Here is a 25,129-nt window from a genome sequence, read left to right on the forward strand (position 1 = left end):
TGTAAACGGGGTCATTAAAAGTCTCCTTCACTCTGAAACAGTCTATCCTTATTTAAAATCTTAACTCCACTAACCTGTGATCCCTTTCTTTCAAAGTCTTCTCTAGAGTGTTGCTGCTGGTATTTCGTCCAACAAGGTTAAATGCAGAGGAATCTCCACCAACCATCCACAATTGGTGAAGCCTCTTCTATGAGAGCTGAAACGTCAGAGAAACAAATGGAAACATGCCCAGTTGACTAGAATGATGTATTACAACATATGCTATAATCTGAAATCCTAGACAAATCCAACTCTACAAGCCTGCTTGAAATGTTTGGCATTCAGATTCTCTGAGAAGCAGATATCAGTGTCAGTGGCCCCAGTAGCTATTTGTTCTCAGTCATTCAGTCCATTGAGGCCACAGTAATCCTACTCAGAGTCACTCACAGCTTTAGCGCAGCACTCGTATCAGTTGCGTAATCTATCAATTGATTAGCCTTCCATCACAGTGCCTGCAGTCATCCAGTAAAATGAAGTTCATTGTCTTCCCACCACTCTAAACAATGATGAGGTAATCAGTCTAATCGGATCTCTATGTCCCCTCACTCCGAGGCTCTGGACAATCTTTGCTGAAAGGTAATATTACCTGTCATCTTCAAATGTCTGAGCTATTATTTATTTCACCTGACAGTGGTTCAAGCTCCTGGTTGCTGTGTTTATTCATTACAGCGCATGACGTAATTCACCTTAAATTATTTAAATAAGTGAGCGTAAGGAAAAAATGGCAACTTTACGAGAAACAGTGGAGGCTTGTGAGACTTCACAGCACTTATTAAAATGTGCAAGCTCATGAGATAAGCATACATGTCATCATGATGGTATTACAGGGTCTATGATTCCAGAGGAATGACAGCGTGATGAGGTACAGTAATATGATTTATCAGCTAATGCACATTTGCAACTGAAACCTCAAGCCTTGGAACCAACTACTGGCTCATCCAACAATTCTGCCAAAGCTTGAGTCTCATCTCTGCTAGAAAGACTGGAAGATGTGGTCCTAGGTTAGCAGAAGATAAGAAAAGAAGAACGGTTGCCACTGTCTTTTAGTCTCAAAGACAACGCAGAGGGACTAGTGTTTGGCAGTGCACTCCCAGACTTAATATCTGAGACGGCAGACTCGGTTACTGGCACGGTTACATCAGTGCTGGCATGGGCGGCACAGACTGAGAGGAGACATTACTCAGCACTATCCATTTCCCCCACGACGCACACTGATCTGCAGATATTAGCATGATTACATTGAGAGATAAGGAGCTGATAAAACATCACATCATGTTTCCTTCCTCACAGCATGCTTATCAGGCTTGAATGCTACAACCAGAGATTATCTGAACAGTTAATCATATTGTTTTATGGCAAATGGAATCTCAAGATTTTTGACAATAAGGGAAATGTAATTTAATGTGTAATAGCAGTAAAACAGTGTTTTGGATCCATAATAGGCCTAATGCAATAATCGCATAAAAAATGAGCTTGACTTGTTTTCAGATCATGCAAAATTATATAAGCTCTAGTCTTCAGGTTCAACAGAAGTTCAAAACTACTGGGTTAAAATTGCATGAGTTAACTGAGGCTGAAACACCGGAGTTGAGGAAGGTCATTCCAGTAGTTATTCAAGTAAGGGTTTGTATACTGTCCCTATCACTCATCGTCAATGTTTACAATATATTTGCTCAATAAAGAAACACACTTCTCTAGAGTGTTGCTGAAATTTTAAGAGTAAAAAATTACATTTAGCTCTCAGTAGTAAAAATATACATATTTTAACAATTAAAAAAAAAATAATAATAATAAATCTGAGTAGTTAGTTGGCAAGTGGTTGCATTTTGGTCCAAGTCAAAAGAGTTTTCTTCAGATGCTCTTACACCTTATAGGAATAGTTCACCCGAAAATGTAACTTTTGTCATTTACTCACCCCCATTTCGTTCCAAACCTGTGTAAGTTTACTTTTAATGTTGAACACAAAAGAAGATATTTTGAAGACTTTTGAAGAACCAAACTGTTGTTGGTCCCCATTGACTTCCATAGCAGGATTTATAGCAACTGTTTGATTACCAGCATTCTTCAAAATATCTTCTTTTATGTTCAACATAAAAAGAAACTCATAAAGGTTTGGAACGATATGAGGGTGAGTAAATGATGACAAAATTGTCATTTTTGGGTGAACTATCCAAAGTTAAACAACTGATCAGCAATTGACAAAAATGACAAGTAGTCATCAGTGAGATAGAGATTGGAGAACTGTGTCACATTATCGTCTCTTCTCTCACAGCACGAGCACAGACTCTCAGTCTCTCAGCAGCTGCCCTCTGCCTGATAGCATCTATTCTCCCCTCCACACGCTGCTTACTGCTGCAATTGATGCCGAGGTGACCGACAGAACACAAGGAATGAATCCCCCGCTTGTAATCTGAACCATGAGGTCGCATGCATGCTGGAGTTATCAGCACCATGGGAATGAATTCAGCCTCGTCAGCTGAGGGAATGGACAGAGACTGTCTTTAGCCAAAACACTGAGGGACAGGACAAAGAGGGACCGCTTCTGACTGTGGGCTGTTCATGAAGTTCTAGAATAGACCTCTGTTGCTTTACCCGAAGGAAAAGTCATAAAAATGGAGAGGTGAAAAAAATTAAGAGCGTGTGATTTCCTTTGCATAATCAGTTGCAGATGAATGAGAGCCTGGGACAAGAGGTTTCTTATGAAACATTCCAGAATAAATGCTGAGATTATACAAAATGTCGCTGATTTTTGTGCATGATGTTTTAGGCCCATTACCAGAAGCTTCATGCCTATTCAAATGTGTCTTATGGAATTAAGAAAATACAATTACTTTTACCTTTCGTAAATAATTTGCATGTATACAACACACACACACACACACACACACACACACAATGTGTTTAAAGTGCATTGGCTGAAATCACTCATTCGCATGTCCAAATCTGGTTTGCAAAGAACTGGCGCTCCCTCTATAAAAATGTGCATGACACCCCTGACCACTAATATTTCACAATCAGAATATCTTTAAATAATTACTTCATGTTGGGATGGATATGCTCCATCTTTAATAGCAATCGTCTAATTAACATATTTTCATTACCTCTCTGGATGAATAATTTAGTGCCATGTTATAGTCATTAACTATTCGCTTTCAGTACAGTGATGGATTTAAAGGGACTCACTGTTCAATTTGGTCTTCAATCCACTGAAATGACATGAATAATTAGCAGGCAACCCTTTAGTCATTGTACACTTGTCAAATGCTTTAAAATCAGACTGTCACCACTCAAGAACATTCAAAAGGGTTCAATTAGAATCACATTATGAAGGCTGGTGCTCCACAATGCTGACAGTCGGATGCTGTGGACTAGAGGTATCTAGATATCTGAATCTGTTTTTTAAATTTAATTTCATATTATTATACAGAAAGAAGATGAATTGTGACCCTGGACCACAAAACCAGTCATAAGTCGCACAGGTATATGTGTAGCAATAGCCAACAATGCATTGTATGGGTCAAATGGGTCTTTAATGCCAAAAACCATTAGGATATTAAGTAAAGATCATATTCCATGAAGATATTTTGTATATTTCCTGCCATAAATATATCAAAACCTAAAAAAACTTCATTTGGACAACTTTAAAGGCGATTTTCTCAATATTTTGATTTTGTCGCACCCTCAGATTCCAGATTTTCAAATAGCTGTTATATTGTCCTATACTAACAAACTATACATCAATGGAAAGGTTTTTTTTTTTTTTTTTCAGCTTTCAGATGATGTATAAACCTCAATTTAAAAAAAATGACCCTTATGACTGGTTTTGTGGTCCAGGGTCACAACTGATACGAAGAAGAAGGGTAGGATCAGCGAATGTTGCAGGCTAAATTCAAGCTCGAATAACCACATGAGCATCACAGCACAACATGCCAGTGCTAATTACTATACCATGGCTCTGATTAAAAATTTGAACTTTATTCCTATATTTAATGAATTCCAATTGCAATTGAAATAATACTGTGATTATTTATATTTATATATATATACAGTGCCTTGCGAAAGTATTCATACCCCTTAAGTTTTTTTCACATTTTATGTTGCTGTCTTATGCTAAACTGCACTCCACTCCACACATCATATTGACAAAGCAAAAACAGAATTGTCCCAACTTTGTAAATTTATTAAAAATGAAAAACTGAAATAAGTACTAAAAATTTAGCTGAAGCACCTTTACAGCCTCAAGTCTTTTTTGTTTGATGCGACAAGCTTTGCTCATCAGCATTTGGCAATTATCTGCCATTCTTCTCCTCATCTCTCCTCTCAAGCTCTGTCAGGTTGGATGGGGGCAGACACACATTTTCAGGTTTCTCCAGAAATATTTGATTGGGTTCAAGTTCAGGCTCTGGCTGGGCCACTCAAGGACATTCACAGAGTCGTCTATAAGCCTATGAGGTCTATGAGGTTCTGAATGCTCTGGACTGGGTTTTCATTAAGGCTATCTCTATATTTTGGTGCATTGAGCTTTTCTTCTACTCTGACGAGTCCCTCAGTCCCTGCCTCTGAAACACAGCCCCACAGCATGAGACTGCTACCACCACACTTTACTTTTGGGATGGTACTCTGCAGGTGATGAGCAATGCCTGGTTTCCTTCAAACATGATGCTTGGTATTAAGGTTCATCAGACCAGAGAATCTTGTTCCTCACAGTCTAAGGGTCCTTTAGGTGCTTCTTTTTTTTTTGCAAATTCCAAGTGTGTTTTCATGTGTCTTCACTGAAGAGAGGATTGAGTTTGGCCACACCACCATAAAGCCCAGATCGGTAAAGTTTTGCAGTGATGTTTGTCTTTCTGTAGGTTTCTCCTATCTCCACATATAATCATGGAGCTCAACTAGAGTAACCATCAGTTTCTTGGTCATGACTCTAACCAAAGCCTTTCTCCATCAATTGCTCAGTTTGGCCAGGAGGTCAGGTCTAAGAAGAGTCCTGGTTGTTTTAAACTTCTTCCATTAAGGGTAATAGAGACTACATGCTTCTGTGACTCTTCAGTGAAGCAGCATTTTGCTCTGAACTCTTCTTTTTCTGAAGATGTGTGGCTTGACGCAAACCTGTTTCTGAGCTCTACAGGCAGTTTTTTTTTTTTGGACCTCAGGGCTTGGTCTTTGCTCTAATATGCATAATATGCATAATTTCATTTTTATTAAGACGTGTGTGCCTTTCCAAATCATACCCATTCAATTGAATTTGCCACAGGATAACTTCACTCAAAGTGTAGTATTTTAACATCTACAAGTATTATGAATGCTCTTGAGCTAAAGTTCAACCATCCCAGATAAGGGTATGAATACTTATGCAATGGAATCATTTACGTTTTTATTTTTAATAAATTTGCAAAGATGTTAAAAACCTGTTTTTTGCTTTGCTATTATGGTGTATGGAGTGTAGATTGATGTGGAAAAATAAGTAATTTAAAGCAGTTTAACATAAGGCAGAAAACATAACGTGAAAAAAAAATGAAGGGGTATGAATACTTTTGCAAGGCACTGTATATATATATATATATATATAATATTATTATATACAGTATATATATAAAACACATGAACCTTTAATGAACATGAACAATTAATTTCTACTTATTATTATTATCAATATTGAAAATGTTCACTTCTTAATATTTTGATTGATTATTTTTCTTTGATGAATAGAAAGTAAAAAAAAAAAAAAACATTTATTTGAAATAGAAATCTTTTTTTAAATATAAACTTGTCTTTACTTTACAATAAATGTCCTTATGATCAATTTAATGCATCCTTGCTAAAGTATTTCCTTTTTTCTTCTTCTTCTTAAAAAAAAAGACTAATTTTGAAGCGTATCAGGTTTCCACAAAAAATATTAAGCAGTGACAACTATTTTCAATATAAATAATAATTATACAAAAAATTCTTAAGCACAAAATCAGTATATTTGAATGATTTCTGAAGGATCATGTGACACTGAAGACTGGAGTAATGATGCTGAAAATTCAGCATTGCTTCACAGGAATAAATTACATTTTTAAATATTAAACAGTTATTTTAATTTGCAATAACATTTTAATTACTCCAAACTTTTGACCAGTAATGTGTGTGTATATATACTGTATATAAAATATGTGCTACAAATTAAAATATATCAGTAATAAAAATACCATCATTCTTCACTTATGATATTTACCATGTTAAATAAACAAGCTCTTTTTTGACAACAGAGAACAAGCCTTCTTCCTCCAATATATCTACACTACACTAGCGAAAGTCCTCCATCAAAGCAGTCAGTCCTGCCAACTATGCCAAAATAGAGCTTATAAAGCAAGATTTCACTCAGCTCTATGGCAGGCCATGGTGCCTTGGCCAGGGACCATATTTCCTTCTTTCTCTGAAAGAAATATTTGCCAAATATCTCAATTATGTCAAACTAGCCGAGCTGCCAGAATGACTTACAGCTCTGAGGTCATGACAAACTGCGGGAGTGACGGAAAGCGGACCGCACACACACTTAAACACAAGCGGCATCCGACCAGACCACGCCTGCTTTTAGCTACACCATTAGCTCTGAAACCCACTCACTCAGCCCTCAGAAGTCAGTGAGGCCTGCCCAAGCGCTGAACAAGATCTACCCACAATAACATGATCTATGTTTTCTGCCCCCCACCTCAATCACCCCCTACAACTTGTTCAAAGTAATGAAATTCCTCATTTGAGGCAGGCTGACAGATGGATTGGAAATCAAGAGCTCCAGATAAGTAATGTTGTTTTGATGCTGAACTGCGTCTGATTGATTTGAAAACTCTACCGACCAGGAGATGTTTTACCATCCTGGATGGGGAGCAGCATGTAATTTAGTAGGGGCTATTTTTACGGCGCTTACATTATTGTTGGACAGACGTGTTTGCGTGTCTGAAATTCTCCTCAGCCTGACAACACAGAACACGTTTTCCGTCTCTTAGAGCCATTTATCATTATCATGCAAACAGCATGAGAATAAGACCTTCAAGAAACACCTTTACAAATTATTAGACAACTGCTTTATTTATTTTACACTTTCAAGTGATTGAATTTTCAATCAGCAACCTTACAAAATGACAAAACATGCCTGTTTTGAGGTTTTATGCTTCTGAATGCTACGGTGGTGGTTTTGAACTGGTGGGTCGCGTTTTTTTATTTTAATTTTCCAGTATTGACCTTTTTGTCATTGGGTGTTTTTTTTATTTAAGGAAGCTTCCTTGAGCTCTTAAGATCTGATTATTTACTCAACAGCCAAAGATATTAAAGTAGCGTGTTGCACGTTGATTACTCACAGAGACACATATTGAAAATTCACATTAAATTTCCCTCTGTTAAAGTAATAAAATGATTAGAGTATTGATTTGTCTTAAATGCTATTAAAACAGATTCATTCACAAGCACATGTTGTGTGGGCGCATTTAATTAGTGTTAGTGGGTTGACAGCAACAGTCCACTGGTCTTGTCTATTCCACATGAGATGAGTTGCTGTGGATGGTAATATAATCTGTCAACTCTTGCTGACAGAAGACAGAATTTTAAAACAGTCTGAGCTCTTGAATGATTGATTATCCCAATACATTTTGTGGAGGTCATATTGATTTGTTTTGAAAAGTAAAACTCCTGGAATTAGTGAGTTCAGACGTTTCCCCTGAGTGACATATACATTCAGCCTGCCTCAGCCAAATATGAAAAATAATATTCTTATGAAACCAACACTGAACACGGGAAAAAAAGATTTTGCCTGCACCTGCAGTTTAAGTTATAAATGACCCAAATTGTTAATTCCCATGAAAAAAAAAAAAAAGAGTTTAGACAATAGGCCCATTTTCCAAAGTACAAGGAAAGAGGAAAAAACTCTTTCATCCATTTATACATTTCTTGTGTTATTAAAAAATAATAATTTTCATCTATTGAATAGGACCTTTTGTCAAGGTAAGGTTTTTAATCACAGATCATTTTAAACTTTTGTCAGCATATTTAAAGAGTTATCCAAAATTTATAAGGAAGCTTTGATTAGGGTATATATCAAGATGAGTACTATAAAGAAATAAAATAAAAAAAAAAAAAAGGTCAAAGAAACTGTTAAAATGTTTAACTTTTAACTAAATAACTTTAACGTAAAGCTCTATTATTAATAGGGTAGCAACTGATGCACTATGAACATTATCATTTAAAAGTTTGGATGAGAAAGTTTTTTTTTTTTTCTTACTTTTATATTAATTCTTTAGTTCAGCAAATACACCTTAAATTGATCAAAAGTGACAGTAAGGACATTTATAATGTTACAAACATATTTATGTTTAAAATAAATGCTGTGTTTAGAACTTTTCACCAAAGAAGCCTAAAAAATAAATCACCGTTTCCACAAAAATATTAATCAGCATTAATACTGTTTGCAACGTTGCAACATTGATAATAATATACTGTATGTTTAAGTAACATCAGCATATTAGAATGATTTCTGAAGGATCATGTGACACTGAAGACTGGAAATCACATGAATAAATTAAATTTTTAATCATATTAAAATAGAAAAACTTTTCAAAAACAACCCCAATTATTTGGACTGTACTGTCTACACCAGGGGTGTCAAACTCAGTTCCTGGAGGGCCGGAGCCCTGCAGAGTTTAGATGCAACTCTAATTAAGCACACCTGATCCAGCTAATCAAGTCCTTCAGGCTTATTTGAAAACTACATGGTTTGTGTGTTGGAGCAGGGTTAGAACAAAACTCTGCAGGGCTGCAGCCCTCCAGGAACACCTCTGGTCTACACTGTCTGAACAAACAGATATGGTTTCATCAACTGCAAAAATGACAGTGTCCACACAGTCAACGCTAAAGATTGTCATTATGAACAAAGTAAATGCACCAAAGGGCAGTGAAAATGCACCATGGATTGGGTTTTTGCGGTTCACTTTTGCATTACATGCATTAGTCTGTGGCCGTTCTCCTCAGTCAGCTGTCACAGAGCTCACTGAACGGATGGAGGAGTTTGTCAAAGCCTGTGGGGCACTATTGACCGATCGTGTTTGCTGAGAGGACTCAGAACAGGTCCAACTAAACCTGTATTACAGTGGATCAATACACACTGAGGAAGACCGAGATGAAGTCAACACTGCGCTCATCCCTCATACCACTTCTGTACTCTTAGTTTCCCAGAATGCAACAACTGCACATAATAGTTCACAGCAGTGTGATTTAATGCTCGCTTTCTATCCATTTAATACTGAGATCTGCAAAGATACAAGCGAATGGAATAAGAACAGGCGAGACGATGAGGGCATATTCCCAAATCTGACCGACAGTGTTGTCTGGAGCCAGTGACTCACTGTTTTATTTTCATAAACGGACAAATGTAGTGTGTAAAATAAGATTATCTCAAACTACAATTACGTAAGGCTGATGCTCATCCGGTTCGAGACCCGATTTACTCACTATTAAATTAGATATTATTTTCAAATGTCCTAGAAAGACACTTATTAAGTATTATGTGTCCTGCAGAGAGGCATGGAAAACCTTGTAACTACAAAATTTTAACCTCTTTTAGATAATTTTGCATTCATCGCTCCACTTCTGGGAAGACAAGTCAATATTTTTATTTTTATTTATTTATTTATTTTTTGTCCACACGTATTCTATTCATTATTTAAAAATGACAATGAAAATGTAAATAAAATATAAAATGATTTGCAATAAATGCAGTTCTTCTATGATAAACATGCTGTCAGTTTCTAAACTAAAATTAATTTTGATATACTCTTTGCATTCAAAGTGGTTATATGGTTTTCAAAAAGCTTGAAAAAATTTTCTAACAATAAATTTCAATGCACCAATTCTTTATATATTTACAAATAAATAAAACACACACACACACTGATTGACTGATTGTTTCTTTAATGAATAGATTATTTAAATTAACAGCATTTACTTGAACAAATTTTTTGGAACACAAATACACACACGTATGTATGTATGCATGTGTATATATATATATATATATATATATATATGTGTGCGTGCGTGCGTGCGTGCGTGCGTGTATGTATGTATGTATATATATATATATATATATATATATATATATATATATATATATATATATATATATATATATATACGTGACCCTGGACCACAAAACCAGTCTTAAGTCGCTGGGGTATATTTGCAGCAATAGCCAAAAATACATTGTATGGGTCAAAATTATCGATTTTTCTTTTATGCCAAAAATCATTAGAATATTAAATAAAGATCATGTTCCATGAAGAAATTTTGTAAATTTCTTACCGTAAATGTATCAAAACTTAATTTTTGATTAGTCATATGCATTGCTAAGAACTTCATTTGGACAACTTTAAAGGTGATTTTCTCAATATTTAGATTTTCAATATAGTTGTATCTCAGCCAAATATTGTCCTATCCTAACAAACCATACATCAATGGAAAGCTTATTTATTCAGATTTCAGAAGATGTATAAATCTCAATTTTGAAAAATTTACACTTAAGACTGGTTTTGTCGTCCAGGGTCACATATATATACACACATACACATACATATATACATATATATTGTTGTTGTTGTGCTGTATGGAATGTACCTCTTTATTTATTAAAACATTTTAACATAGTTGAAACAGTGATTCCAGTAGACCTCCACACAGTATAAATAACAGATGTGACCTACAGGGGACATGTGAGGTGACAGCCAGTGGAACGTGTATGTTATCATGAATATGAAAACGCTTCTCAGTGATCTGGAGAATTAAAATCCACCCCTGCTCCTCCCTTGGAAGAAAAGAAAAAAAAAAAAATCAAGGAAAAAAAGCACTTTCCGTCAGCACTACCTCATACTCGGTGCCAGAGTTGAGTGCCTCAGCTGTCCTGCTGTTATGTTCCAACAAGCTCTAACTACTCTATAATCCAAAATAACGGCAGCTTTGCGGGGCCTGACAGACCCTGTTTTGAGCTAATGGTCACTCTGTGGAAGGGTAATGTAATAATTTCAGTAGAAAGAGAGTGAGGAGAGGTGTGGTAGGGGAATTGTATGAGAGAAAGGGGAGGGGAGAGAAGAGGAGAGGAGAGGGGTTGATTTAATCTCTTCCTGTCCTCTCTGGTCCCACCTTTCTGCCTCATGTCCGACAGACATAAGGAAATGAGCAGATTAATCAAAATTAGATTCTCTCACCACACTTACTGCACAGCGGTAGTCAGCGTTGAGCTCACGCAGGAAATGAGGCGCTCCAACACCTTAAATTCAGGTTGATTACAGATGATCTTAGAGCTCGGGGAGGCAGCAGACATTCAGCATATTCTGTCTTGGGCTACTATAGGTTCAATTCATATTATTAACAGAGAATTTCTTCCGCTGGGTAATTGAATTGAATTGTGTAAGCTATTTAAACCTATTGATTCAATATGTAGGCCATGCAGTAATGCGTGTAATGCAGGGCCATTTTTGTGATGTACTTGGTTAGATTGGTCTTTAAAAAATTATTTCACTCAAACATAAATGTCTGGTTGTTGTTTTCTCATGTACATGTAATTTCAAACCTATATGCATGTTATTTCTACACTAAAAGAGAGATTTTGAAGAAATTTAATGTAGGTCTTTTCCATACCACGACAGTTCATAGCGACTAACACTTTTGAGCTTCAAACAACAACAACCTAAAAAAAAAAAGTCATGATAGCCTTTTTAAAGTCTTTTTAGGACAGTATGATAGCATTTTTGAGAAGAACAAGCTAAAACTGAGTTTATTATTAATTGAAAATCTGATTCTCCATTCTGGAGAAAAAAACTTACTATAAGTAACCTTACCATAAACAGCGAAAAATGTCAAATTATTTAAAATCAGATTAAATTTACTGTAAAATACTGTCAAATTTATGGTTTTGGAAGCAAAAAAACAAACAAATTTCTTGACAGCTTGACGACCTGCAACATGAACATTCTTTGTTTTTCACAAAAAAAAAAAAAAAAACACAGGTTTGAAATGATATGAGAGTGAATAAATAATAACAGAATGATAATTTTTGGGTTAAATGACAGTATTAATTTAAAAAATAAAAAAAGTGAAGAAAAACAGATTGTTCAGCATATTTTTCCGTTTAATTGTCCAGCAACCCGACCAACATCTGCTCAAACACTCGCTTAATGAACGTTTAGAACTACTTAAAATGGCCCAACAGATCAGAATTCAGGTCAAATAAGCCTTGTTTTTAATATACTCACTCTAGTCAATGGCCTACTCTGACACACATGGTGTTGGATGTCAAGAAAAGTCCTAATGCCGTGTGTTAGCAGAAGCAGCCTCCGCTCTCTCAATGCTGCTGTTGGTGGCATTGATTGTTGGTAATGGAGCTGCCTGGCCCTGATAATGCATGATGTAATTGTCAAAGGGGTTTAATCTATTTATTGTAAGTGGGATTGAAAGGAGCCTCATCCAAACTTCCCATTTCATGGAGACAGACAGAATTCAAGCGAGAGCGAGGATGAAAGACAGCATGATAGAAGGGAAAGCTAGAAAACCTGTTTGTGCTGGGGGTAGTGTGGGCTTTCTGATGGAAACCTTGTGGGATAGGGGTCTTTCATTCACCCCCTGACATTGAAAAGAGTGTGGGGTCTCTTACTCAATCGAATATTTCTATCATGTCACCCTGGCTCAATCCCGTCAGGCCACAAAAGGAAGGTAATAGTGGCTTATTGCATATAGGACTGCATATACACTACACTGAGCAATGCTTTTCAATTACCGCTGCCGTCGAGCGAAAATATATAGATCACATATTTCGGAGGCAAAATGCTTAGGTCAGACACATAGAAATAAAATATACCTTGTGTCATTTAATTTGACAGTTGTCCTTTCAAGCTATCGCGCAGAGGTCGACGCGCGGCGTACGACTGGAAAAACAGACAGGCGCTCAGAGGTTCCACGAGGTGACTGAGGCTCGTGGGTGTTAATGTTTCGACAATCGCACACTCAAATTGCTCGCATCTAGTTAACGAGCCGGCCTGTGCTTTAACACAAATACAGTCGTTAATGATGTCAAACAAGACCGCCCGTGAATCCCAACAGTCTTAACGCAAGCTTCCCTCATTAAACTAACCTTACGCCGAGCTGTTTATGGGTTGGTCGGGAATGTCAAGCTAAAGCTATTTATAGATCAATATCAAACAAAAGAGTGTCATCCCCTCTGGCCAGCCGTTACCCAGAGCACGGACCCCTAAATCAAAGTCATTCATCATGTTTTTGGGGAAGAGCTTCTTGGGGCAGGGGGACCATATCCCAGTGTCCTCCAGTGAGAGGAGATGCATTAATTAGGTGCATGTAGGGATGGCAGAATGCAGTCGGGGTCTGTAATAGATTCCTCCTGGAATTGATGAGCTTGTTTGTGAAGGGGGGCAGTGGCAGACACACCTCTGAATCTCCCCAGAATAACACAAGATGCACTTTGGGGACGTGAGTCCATTTAAACAGAGTACACTTCCATAACACCTCTGGCGCACTCCGTTCTGGGTAAATTTTCCATTTTCAGACGTCTGGTTGCGCCACCAAGACACAAACACGCAGCTGCGTGCATGAGCGTAAACATTTAGCTTGACGCGTTGTTTACATTAGCTCAGTAATGTACACCAGCCCTATTTACACCGTTTAGCAATTAGCAAGCTAGCTCTGACAGAATATGAAGTACAAACACTAGCAGTTATCTTTCTTCATCATCTCACATATGTAAATGAGTGTTTGATTTTGTTCATGCAAATGTGAATTTCAATTAACTGCAAATTTTAACAGGGACTTAGCGGTGCGTTGTAGCCTGCCTGTTTTTCTTGCCAAAATAAATTATGGATACACAAATAGCATTACACAGCGGAGATAATTACAGCTCTCAAAAAGCATCCTTTAACATGCAAATACATCACTTTGCTTTCTCAAACAAAGTTCAATCAAAGACGAGCAGGTAAATCCAATCAGAGGTGTAGATTTATGATCCGTTTTATATTTGGATCACACAACCCCCACAAAAATAAATAAATAAATAAATCCCTGCCTTTTTTAAGCTTTTATTTGTATTGCATGCACAGTTCTGACTTAAAAAGCAGAGAAGAAATTAGAGGGTTTATATGCTGATGGAGCTGACATATCAGGGTAGTTATTGCCCATATTTACTGCCATCTAAATGCTTTCATAGCCAAACAGACTTTCATTCACAGAACAGATTTCAGAAAATTGCTTTGGTATCAAGACTGCCTATATATGTGAGAATTGTGTTTAACGGATCAGTGAGGGAAGAACTGCCAGTATAAGTAAAACTCAAATATTATAGTATACTAACAGAATTTTGAGTTGCCGTTTATTCTAATAATTAAGCCTTGCATTAACCTAACATATGCATTCAAAGATTATCCTCCAAGACTACTGTGGCCCCCAAAAAGTATTTAGACACCTAAGAGATTTATAAATGTCGCACTTAAAAATTTATGATTTTTTTTTTTTTTTTTTTTTTTAATTTATGAATTTCATTGCATTAGATATAAAACCAATAAAATTTCAATATTATTCTGTGTAAACTTGGAGAAATTACTTGTCACTAGTTTGATCAAAATAACTGCAATATTGGCTCTAGCACTGTTTAAAATATCTAGGTTTGGTTTGACATTTTGTTTGACATCTAATGCAATATAATTCATACATTTTTGAAGAGTTGCTTAAGGGTACAAACATGTATTTTGTAGACTAAATTGACTATATATATAAATATACTGTATATAGCAGCAGTAACTTTAAATATTTTATATTCATCAAGGCTGATCAAAAATACAGTAAAAACTGTAATATTGTGAAATTATACATACATAAAAACATAATATTTTGTTTAAAATATAACACAATATCAACTTCATATTTCCTGAACTGTTGTAAAAAATCACTTTAAAAATCTTTAATTTTTTTTAATCGTGTTATTTTTTCATAACTAATTAATTATTAGTTAATAATTATTATAATAATTAATTAAAGTTAATGCGTTAAACTGATAAACTGACTGCCCAAATATATATACAGTATATATATATATATATATATATATATATATGTATTAGGGGTGGCACGTTACATGTATTCGTACCGAACCGTCACGGTACGGACATCTCGGTTCGGTGCATGAAGCCTTACAACGAATACAGGCAATTCACCCCCAATCCAGAAGGGGGCGCCCGCAGTAATGCAACGCTGTTTGATAACCGCCAGCGCCAGCAGAAGAACAGCGAATGCCGAGTTGAGCACTTGAAAACAAAGCCCCAAAAAAAACACACAAAAAAACAAAGCCCCCTAGACAGTGACCATGTGCTGATTCTGAACGCATCGCTCACTGACAAAGGAGTATACTTTAAAGGCTTGCGCACTCAACTGTTTGCCGAAAGGAGCTTTGTACTTGTGTATCCTACCTCTCTCGTTCTCACAAATCCAAATATTCCATAATATTTCCATATTTGCGATGTAACGTATCTGAATGTGAAACTATTATTTATTATGTAAATGATAGGCTTTGTACTTCAGTCGTGTTCCAACGGTGACACAGAGGCGCGCACGCTGATGTTTGGCTCACTGTATTTTATTTTGATAAAGTACCAACTGCGCTGCCAAGTTAGCAATGCTGGAACTGATGTGTGTGTGTGTGTGTGTGTGTGTGTGTGTGTGCACTCCGGCGTGATCACTTCAACTGTTTCCTTATACCAGCAGAATCAACTTTAAACACTTATTGCCTTATTAATAATCACTGTATGAAGGTCTGCTTTTATTTGTGTACACTCACAATAAAAACAAAACAGATTTTATGTAACATGTAAAAAACTGTAATTTGCACTACTGTCTGTTCAAAATAAATTAAAAGAAACTGAGCATAGTAGATTTAATTTTTTTGTCCCTGAAATCGTATCGAACCGTGACCCCCGAACCGAGTACGTACAGAACCGTGACAACTGTGTACCGTGCCACCTAATATTTATATGTATATGTATGTATATATATATATATATATATATATATATATATATATATATATATATATATATATATATATATATATATATATATATATATACACACACACATATATATATATATATATATATATATATATATATATATATATATATATATACATACATACATACATATATATATATACATACATATATATATATATATATATATATATATATATATATATATATATATATATATATATATATATATATATATATATATATATACATTCATAGAGTATATATATATATATATATATATATATATATATATATATATATATATATACATATATTTTATTTTTACATTTTATTAAATGTCAAATTTATTTTACTTTTGCATTACCTACTTGAGAACTTTTCTAAGTGCGTGTGCATAAGACTCAATATACAGTTTTTCATAAGCTGCTCTGCCAGAAAGTGTCTACCAAGAACCTAAGTTAATATTGATATGTAACCCAGCTTCTGAAAATCAAAGGTTAATTCTCCCGGCCTGCAGAAATTATTTTGGTATCAATCTGTCATAGAAGAAGTGACCTCATCCTAGCCCTAAATCTCTCTCCTGTCAAACGGAGCATCCAGAATGCGGAAGTTGTGAACTTGTGAGAAGTGAGGATCAATACTGCAAGGACAGGCTGAACGATCCGGCCAGAGACAATGTATTTGGTGCCTGGGTCCACACGGTCAGCCATTAATCCACTCAGCAATAGCAGACCATGCTCAACACCCTCATGCCAGAGGAACAAGTGGTGTGTAAAACAGCCTGACGTCAGCCCTAGACATTACTGCCCAACGGCCAGATAAATCCATATTAACGGGCCAACGAGAAACTCTGCTGCATACGTGCACGCCACAGACAGCCCTCCGACTGTGGAGAAATACAAGCAGGGCTTGTCATGTGTGTCATGACAACATACTCTTCCTGATGCATTTCACCATTATTGTGGTCTGCTGCAGTGCAGTGTGGGAAATGAGATGGATGGATCATTAATGAGAGACTATAACGACCTGAACTATAAGCTAACAAGGAAACTGAATAGCAGACACAGCACCTGCTGTGGAGAGTGATCTTAAAGGAATACGAAAATGCTGTCATAATTTACTCACCCTCATGTCATCCCAAAATCGCATGACTGACTTTCTTCTGTCGAACACAAAAGGTGAATTTCTGGTATATCCTAGCAACTGCATATACAACAAAAATGAATAAGGGGGAAAAGCATAATAAACATTTCATTAAAGCAGTTCATATTACTCATATGATATTGATATGTGAAAGTCTTGCCGGAATGATTGTGTTTACACCACACATCAACACCACCATAAATCGCGACTGCCAATGGGGAACTCGTTACTCTCTTTAAGTCCAGACTTAAGGGCATGTAAATTAAAGATTTATGGAAACAATTTTAACCAAAATAAGTACACAAAACTATATAGCCAATGTTGATATATTTGTTAGTATGTATCTAGTACTGTATGCAATCTTTGTATTTTTGATAAAAAAATAGCAACAAAAGTTAACAAATTTAAAATTAAAATTAAAATTAAAAATACCAATTTATGGCGAGACAGACCAAACTACAGTTCCCATAATTATCTGTGGCAGCATGGGAATGAAGAAGTACAAAGAATAAATCACCAATTACACATGTAATGAGCATCCTTTGATCTTCATTATGGTGCATTGCTGCTTAAAAAAAAAAAAGAGAGAGAGAGAGAGAGAGATTCTTGGCTCTGTCAGAGAGTGGAAAAATATAAGAAAGAAATATGATATTGTATATCAAAATCTGTCTAAAAGCACTCAAACTCACATCATTTCATAATTACGATTTCCAAACTCCCAAGTATGAGCTTCTCAAAAGGAGAATATATTCTAGTTTATTGTAATAGCAATTATGTGAGGAACAAACATTTAAGTGAGTCTGCATTTTAAGTGAATCAGTTTTGTGATCAGGATCAACAGATTCATTAAGATCCAGCTGAAACAGCTGATTTGTCCACACATCAGATTCCTCTCCTGAACTGCAATGAATGAAATATGAAAGATTTGCAATATAGTGCATAAGACAAATGGACTATTTATGACACTCTTTTTGTATTTAATTTTTTTCTTCTGCTTCTTTTTGGAGCCTGGCAGCCCCAATACTCATTCACTTTCAATATATGGAAAGGAGTGACCGTTATATTCACTTTTGTTTTTCACAGAAGAACTTCAGTTGTGTGGTACAACATTGTGTTGAGTATATAATCACAGACATTTCATTTTTGGGTGAACTATTGTACTATTGTAAAAAAAAAAAAAAAAAGGATTCCAAATTTAAGAAGATGAAGGCATTAACCACCACACAAAATTATCTCAAGATACTGGTCAGTTACAATGCAATCAGATGTCCAAACACCTCAAAAAAGTGTTTTGTTTGGAGATCATTTTTAAAGTCCAACAACTTTTTTTTTGTAGAGAGCACATAAAATGTTTTATTTATATTCCATACATAAATAGTGGGGTGTTTGGTGCCGTCCCAGCGCTCTTCACATTTCTCTCTGACAGTATCAGTGCTCGCCATCATGCACCAAGCTAGAAATAAATTGCATTTTGACTGGTGATTCACTAGCAGGAAAAGCACTGCAATATAAAAACATGAATAAACAAAATCGCTCATGAGCACATGTGCAGTAGCACAGGGAGGTAATCTACTTTAGGCACGGCCCTTGAAATTAACTCTCAGAATCTGCACACACACATGCACTAAGAAGATTAATCAAATATTTTCCTTTGCCGCCCTATTCAAATGTACCAAATTCAAAACATTATGGTAATTATTTATTAAGTTTACCCAAGAGCTATTGTATGGCCACAGGTAACGCAAATTGAAGGCTGACTGCAAGGGCCTTATCAGTGCTCCAGATCAGCGCAGTTGGGCCAAAACTGGCTGTCCGTACAGAACGATGGTGTAAGCACATGTTCAGCTTTAAGTTAGCCAGCAGAAACAGACAATGCTAGAAGGCATTAGACTGAGACAGACTGAGCTAAATTTTAAAACTGGTTTACTTTGGACACCAAGCTCAGATAGAGCAGAAAGGCTTACAAATGAGAATTTGGGAATTAAATTATTATTTCAGGTATCCTGCACAGCCTCTAAAACTGGAGCTTTTAAAATCCAGGTATTTTGGGAGACTCTAGTTTGTCCTAGAACTCAAAAAAAAAAAAAAAAAAGTATAGTTCTGAAAGTGTAAAATAAAGTCTTAAAATACAGAAAGTATTTCAAATTAAAATTGATAATATAATTAAAAAGAAAACTTATTGTACAGTATTTATTTGCTGTTTTGAACACACAAAGGAAAAAAGAACATTTCAGAGGACAGTTCCAGACAAAAAAGACAGAAAACATGGGCTGTCTGGCTTTTCTGGTAAATGCCTTGTGTATCTACATTTCTGAATACTCAATTTGGATTTCTGTGAAATGGATAAGTATTAGGTCTCAGTGCTTCTCAGCATACAACTGCTGTCCTAAACAGAGCAAGATGATGAAGGACACTGAACATCAATTATTAAATGGAACCGTTTTCATTCAGAATCGGGTATGGGGAAATAATTGGAAAATAGTTTTTTTGTTATACAACCACTCTCTGCTTTTCCTATCCTTCCCTCACAAAGATTATAGCATTTCTCTGGTGAAGACATCTCGTGTTGTCAAGATCTGGAACTTATTGGAAATCTAAGCTGTGTGGCTGGTGAGCAGCTGGGTATTTTGTAAGCCAAAGTCAACTTTAGGTCTGTGATCTGTTGAGTTCTGCCACGGTAGAATGGTCTGTCCCTCAGTAAGCTGGGAGAGGATGTAAACAGCTTGTCTGCAGACTGAACTAACATTTCAGATTTATCTGCCCTTTTTGAAGCTAGGGTGACCATATCTCATTGGTCTCGTCTGGTTTTTAACATTGCATTGTTGAAAGTCATCTAAAGTTCAGGTCTGTTCTCTTTTCAGCTTTTTTAAAAAGTAGGGACACTTCACTAAACATTGAGCAAACTGTACCAGATTGATTTGATACATATCAGTGGTGCTGCAAAAACTCCACAAACTCTTTCATCCTCTAAAAAAGTTTTGTAGAACGAGTAAACATGTATTTCCCCAACAGATTGAAGCTTCTAAAGTCATTGGACAACTTCTGCAACTCATTTCTTGCTGACCTACCTACAGTACATCTACCAGATAGTCCATCACCACTTTATTTGGATTTAAACTCGTTTCATGTTACGTTACAACACATTTTCATGTTATCTAACACAATGGATTCTCAACAACAACAACTTACACAAGAAGACGTTGCCTGATGGAAAACCACTGGGCAACAATAGTTTGTTTTCTTTTTTAACTTGGAATTTAGAAGCAAGTAAACATATAACCAGTGAACAATAAAGTTTAAATAATGGTACAGCAGACTCCTTGAATGGTTATAGGAAGGAAACCAAATAAATTAAAGGATTAGAGTCCCCAAAAATGAAAATTATATCATCAATTACTCACACTCAAGTCTTTGCAAACCCATCTTTCTATGTTTAAAAAAACAGTATAGAAAAGACTTTGGCCACCATCGTCCTGTTGAAAGCTTTTGTCCATCTTCCAAATACAAATGAAGATATTTTTTAATGAAACCTGAAACTCATTGATTCGCATGGATGACTTTTACGATGTCTGCATGTACTTTTTGAAGCAAAGTTTTGGTGGAATGGACCTTCAGTGGAGGGACAGAAATCTTCCAGGTTAATTTGTGTTCTGAAGACGAATGAAAGTCTTATGGGTGTCTAATGACATGAGGATGAGTTAATTATGACATGCATTTCATCTTTAGGTGAATTGTCCCTTTATCAAAAACCATGTAGACTTTAGGTTTAGAATCTCAACACTGCAAACACACCTTATAAGGTATCCGACTGATAAAAACCTTGTATTTTTTTTTTGTGTGTGTGTGTGTGTAATATGCATTTTAATCCCTGAATGGACAGTTTAGGATTGAGGTCTGAGGCTCAAACTACCCATTTAACTACTACAAATGTAAAAGACTCATTGACTCATCTTGACTATAGCTTAGCAATAGCTTTTACACTATTTTTGCGCCATGCTCAAGGTGTTCTTCTAGATTGTTGAAGTCCAACCTTAGCACTTAACTTCTATTCTTAGCTACTTGAGACAATCACCTCTTACACATTGTGCACTCTCTTGTACAGTACATTTTGTTGGAAAGAAATACTGACATACTGTGTCGCACTGGTTTCACAAATGCAGACAGTAACTAACGTCTGATGCTCCTAAACATTTAAGTCATGTACACTGACTACCATAAAAATAGACTTGAATAACTCAAATACTTGATGCAATCATGCAAATGTCCCTCAGTGCTCATTTCCTCAAACGTTTTCCCATTTATCCATGTTTTCACTCAAGCTGCGCTCATCAGTTTGACTTCAAAGAGATGAAATGAAAGAATGGTGTGAATGTGATGATTTTATAGTTTGTGGAAGATGTTATGAATGAAATGCGAAAAGCGATAACCTTGATATCTTTAAACTGAGCTTTTAAAGGTTATCATCAAGTAAATTGCTCATTTCACAAAATTCTCCAGACTTTAATTTTACATTAAGCATGACTGGGGCTCAGGTCAAAGGTCTGTATTTAAAAAAAAAAAAAAATTATAATAATAAATTCAATGCTTCTTTTCCACAACATACCACACAATAGAGGTTTTGCATGATTTCCTGTGCATTTCAAAACCTAGCTTCCCTCCCAACTCCATTTTTTAAAGAGGTTATTGAAGTTTCAAGATGGATGTATCCTTGGTTACAGGGCGAGTGGACTGTTATGCCCAAGTTTGAAAGCATTCCCAGTGGTCTTCATGTTGTGTGCATGGCTGATCAGTGCTCAGGCAGGTCTTAGATGAGGAATGAGGCAGGTGCGGACCTTGGAGGTTTGGGTGATGGCCTTTCAGCCCATGATTCACTGAGACCCTTCTATAGTCTGACACTTTGCAAGCTATGATTGAGTTTGCAATTCAGCTCTTCGCTCTGCTCTCCTCACTGCTTTCAAAGTAAATAAATTGCGAAATCATTAGAAGTCATGGAATCTATGAACACCTGGTGCATCATCCACATATTAAGCTCTCCGACACAACTGAGAATTCATCGCAAAAGCCTAAAAAAATGAAAGAGCTGACGTCACTGGCAAACTCATGGACAAATCCTGTTGTAAAAGACCATATTAAGAGGAACATTTAAAGGGATTTTCTCAACTACCTTTCAAGGCCATTGAGCCCCATAAGGGTTTGGTTTTATGTCTTCAACTGTGTCCACTGACCAATGAGCTGTGGGTCAGAGGGTGCGTGTTCTGGCTTGCTGAAGTCAGCAGGATCATCGTCCTCTCATTTTTCTCACCATGGCTCTGCCACGGCGCAAGGTTTTGATCAGTGACCAGATTCTTTTCACACTTCCCCTTGCTTATTGGAAACTGATGGAAAAATTCCATCTCGTTTGAGTGTGGAGAGAGTGATAGAGGTTCAGAGCATTTAATATGATTTGTGGGCAACCAGTCTTGGACTCAGGGGATAATGCTATTGGTGATCAGGGACAATAGATACAACATTTTACATGATATATAGCAGAGGATGTACCATATTTGAAAAGAAATAAATCACTCATGAGGGTAATTTTCAAAATGTTGAGTTTATATGTAATGCTTTAAAGTCAACATGTAGTCAAAATTGGCTCTATTTGTTTTCTTAAAGCAAGTTACGGATTTAATTGTGATTACCAAAGAATATCTTACCTTTTATCAAAATCTAATTTATCCACCTCTGAAACAATTACTGTGTTGCCCAACATCACAATTTTAAATGCTGCTCTCCAACCATCTTACTGAACATCATATGTTGAATGTATTCACTCAGATCAATCGGCAAAAGTAAAATGGGTTCGGAACTGCATCTCCTGTTGACTTTAAAGGTTTGACTAAAACTGGTAAAGCTAGGCAAAATGTGAAAGTTGTGTGTAGGAGTGGGATAAAATATATGTATTGTAGGAAGGGGCATAATCTCGTAGGAGTGGGATTTTTAAAAAAAATAATCCATCGGCATGCAGACATCTAGTTATAGTTCAAAACTGTCTTTTTGTCAGACCTCATGTCACAGTCACAAAGTGTGACTTCTTCAAGCTTTCAACGAGACATTTGGGACCAAAGTCTTTTTTTATACTGTTTTTTTTTTTTTTTTATACAGTCCAACATAGAAAGACAGTTTTCACACAGTATGCCATGGTTTTTACCAATGATCTCACTGGGATTACGGGAAAATGTGATGATCACAAAGCCATCTGAAAAGGTTTTGAAGCACCTAATGTCTTCCATTTCAATCCATTGCCTATGCAGCAAATAACATTGGATGCAAATACAATTAGATTAAATTAAGTCAAACAAAAACAAATTACGATGATATTGATTGTTAGCTTGCTTGTTATTTTACTTGCCAAAAAGGCTCATTATTAACCATCTCTTGTCCTCATGGGGTTGCTGATAGCATCCTCAAATAATTTCATTATCCCATGAACAGCACAGAAAAAAAATTGTGAGAATTATACAGCGTACCCAAGACTGGAATTGAGATTTTCATATCTCTCCCTGGGGTTGATTGCAATATTTTCTATCAACATCCTATCAAAGCACAGATGTCAACAGCAATTCAAACAAACCCATTAGAGGGTGTCCTTTTGCCTGGCAAGCTATAATCACGGTAAAATTAGACATGTTTGAAAGTGTGAGAGCATACAAAATAGCAATGAGTGTCATATTGTTGATGAAGATATGGATCGATGGTTCAGTCTGGCGCTGTGTCCAGCGTACAGATGATAATTGTGCTGTGTGCGTGGCATATCCGTGTGAGAATGTAGGTCCATAATTGAGGACATGTTTCTGTGATATGTGGAGAAATTATCAGTAATTGCTTCTGACCACATGGCAATGCTAATTTCCTCAATATTCAGGAGAAACATACACATACTAAAATGGTTTCTTTGAGTGCCTTAAGTTCACAATAATCAAGAAGCTCTAAGTGCTAGCACTAAAAAATGAATGTGTCTTAGCTAATTCAACCAACAACTTGATGTGCCTCTTCCGTAAACTTCACAGTCTGACATAAAACTGAGATAAAGAGGCTTTGTCACGTCCTCTGTCGTGTGTGTCATGTGTTCCCGCCTCTTGTTTTTGGTCTTGTTCCTGTCCTTGTTAAGTCTTGTCCAGCTGTGTTTCGTCTATTTATCAGTGATTGGCATGTGTATTTAGTTCCTGCCTGTTTAGTTAGTTTTCTAAATCTGTCTGGTCTACTCGTTATTCCCCGGTGTTCCTGTCTGTATCAACCTTGCCTCGTCTTGCCCTGTCCTGATGTCACCATTAAAGACTATTATTTTGAAGTATCTCCTCGTCTGCGTGTTCCTCGTTCCTCCCTGCTGTGTGCACCGTGACAGAAGACCAGACCGCTACAGTAAGCGGCGCCCCTTCACCACGTTTTGTTTTCAGTTTTTTAAGTTTTATTTTGGTTCCTGTTTGTCCTGTCTGTCCCGCGGCATGGAAGTCGCCGCTCGTCCATCCCGCCGTAGCCCACAGCAAGTGGGCGTGGGAGTTCGGCGGAATCGCCGCGAGTGCCGCGAGTCCAGGGCCGCGAGCTCCTCCGGTCTGCCGCCGTCCGCGGCTTCTTCACCCCGCCGTTCGCGGGGAGTTCATCGCCGCCGTCCGCGGCTTTATTCAGCCCGCCGTTCGCGGCTGTCCTCAGTCCTGTTCACGGGCTGCCGCTCGTGCACGCCGCCGACCACGGGGAAAGCCAACCCGAACGTCGGCGGCTCCCTCCCTTCACGCCGCCGTCCGCGGCTCACCCTAGCCCGCCTGGAAGCGCATGTGGCTAGCCCGCCTGGGGTGTGGCAAGCCCGCCAGGAGTGCGTACGGCAAGCCCACCTGGAGCACGTA

Source organism: Onychostoma macrolepis, chromosome 17 (genome assembly GCF_012432095.1).
Source record: "Onychostoma macrolepis isolate SWU-2019 chromosome 17, ASM1243209v1, whole genome shotgun sequence".
NCBI classification, from domain to species: Eukaryota; Metazoa; Chordata; class Actinopteri; order Cypriniformes; family Cyprinidae; genus Onychostoma; species Onychostoma macrolepis.